This window comes from Apodemus sylvaticus, chromosome 16, assembly GCF_947179515.1.
Source record: "Apodemus sylvaticus chromosome 16, mApoSyl1.1, whole genome shotgun sequence".
Taxonomy (NCBI): domain Eukaryota; kingdom Metazoa; phylum Chordata; class Mammalia; order Rodentia; family Muridae; genus Apodemus; species Apodemus sylvaticus.
Window position 1 is genome coordinate 56,570,585 of NC_067487.1, and position 2,016 is coordinate 56,572,600.

Here is a 2,016-nt window from a genome sequence, read left to right on the forward strand (position 1 = left end):
GAGGCAAGTTACATTAAATGCTTAAAAGTCTAGAATAGGGCTGGAGAGATGGCTCAGTGGTTAAGAGCACTGACTGTTCTTCCGAAGGTCCTGTGTTCAAATCCCAGCAACCACATGGTGGCTCACAACCATCTGTAATGAGATCTGACGCCCTCTTCTGGTGTGTCTGAAGACAGCTGCAGTGTACTTATTTATAATGATAAATAAATCTTTAAAAAAAAAGTCTAGAATATTTCTATTTGCATTTTTTTTACATCTTCATCTTTACATTTATTTATTTTATTCGATATATTCTTTATTTACATTTCAAATGATTTCCCCTTTCCTGGATTCCTCCCCTCCCGGAAGGTTCCATAAGCCCTTTTCCCTCCCCGTTCCCCAATCTACCCCTTCCCGTTTCCCTCTCCTGGTATTCCCCTACACTGCTGCACTGAGCCTTTCCAGGACCAGAGGCCTCTCCTTCCTTCTTCTTAGGCATCATTTGATATGTGAATTGTTTCTTGACAGTTTAAAATTTCAACACACTGAATGAATCGAGAAGGCCCATTTTGAACATGTACAATGCAGAAATAGATATACCTGAAGACCCAGCTATACCACTCTTGGGAATATACCCAAAAGATGCCCCACCATGCCACAGAGGCACACGTTTCACTATGTTCATAGCAGCCTTATTTGCGATAGTCAGAAGCTGGAAACAACCAAGATGTCCCAGGAAGGGAGAATGGATAAAGAAAATGTAATTCACTTACACAATGGAATACTACTCAGCTATTAAGAACAAGGACATCCTGAGTTTTGCAGGCAAATGGATGGAACTAGAAAATATCATCCTGAACAAGGTAGCTCAGACCCAAAGGACATGCATGGTATGGACTCACTAATAAGTAGATATTAACCAAAATATAAAATAAAACATACAGAATACCCAAGATACAGTTCACAGAACTCAAAAAGGTCAATAAGCTAAAGCACCCGTAAGGACACCTCAGTCCCACTGAGAGGGAGAAGAAAGCAATCACAAGTGGGGAGGGAGAAAGGGAGAGAGGGACCTGGGAGGGAAAGTGGACAGGGCAGGAGAGTGTGTGTGTGTGTGGGGGGGGGTTACCTGATCTGGTATTGGGTGAGGGAAAAGCACTGAAGCCCTGAGGGCCAGCAGAAAGAATGCAAACAGGCAACCTTGGGAGGCAGGAGGTTGGGAGAAACCCTCCAGAATGCACCAGAGACCTGGGAGGTGAGAGACTCCAGGACTCAACGGGAGAGACCTTAGATGAAATGCCCCACAGTAGGGAGAGGGAACTTATAGAGCCCACCTCCAGCAGGAAGATAGGGCATCAAATGTGGGAGAGAGAGGTCCCAAGGCCTGGCACTATTACTGAGGCTATGGAGCACTCACAAAAAAAGGGATGGCACATGACCACACTCCAACAAGCAGAGCTAAGAGAGTCAGATGAAGATATTTGCACCCAACCAATGGACAGCAACAGCTGACCCCTGCTATTGAATTAGAGAAGGCTGAAAGAAGCTGAGGAGGAAGGCGACTCTGTAGGAGGACCAGTAGTCTCAATTAATCTGGACCCCCAAGATCTCTCAAACACTGTACTACCAAACAGGCAGCATACACTAGCTGGTATGTGGCCTCCAACACACACACAGTAGAGTATTCCCTGGTCTGTGCTCATTAAGAGATGAACCCTCAAGAGCCTGGAGGTCTGAGGGCATTTAGAGGTCACAGGGTTGGGTGGGGACATCCACATGGAGACAGGGGGTAGGGAGGAGGTATGGGATGTGGAACAGTCTGAGGGTGGACAGGGTGGGGGTGGGGGTGGGATATAATATGGAGGGTAAAAAAATTAATTAATTAGTTAATTAATTAATTTTAAAAAGATACAAGGATGGACAACCAGGGCACGGGTGGTAAAAGACTGTAAACCAACTGTGTACTCAACAAGCCAATACCAGCCAGGATACATGAGACCATATTTCAAAACAACAACAAAAAAGACAGACTATGCC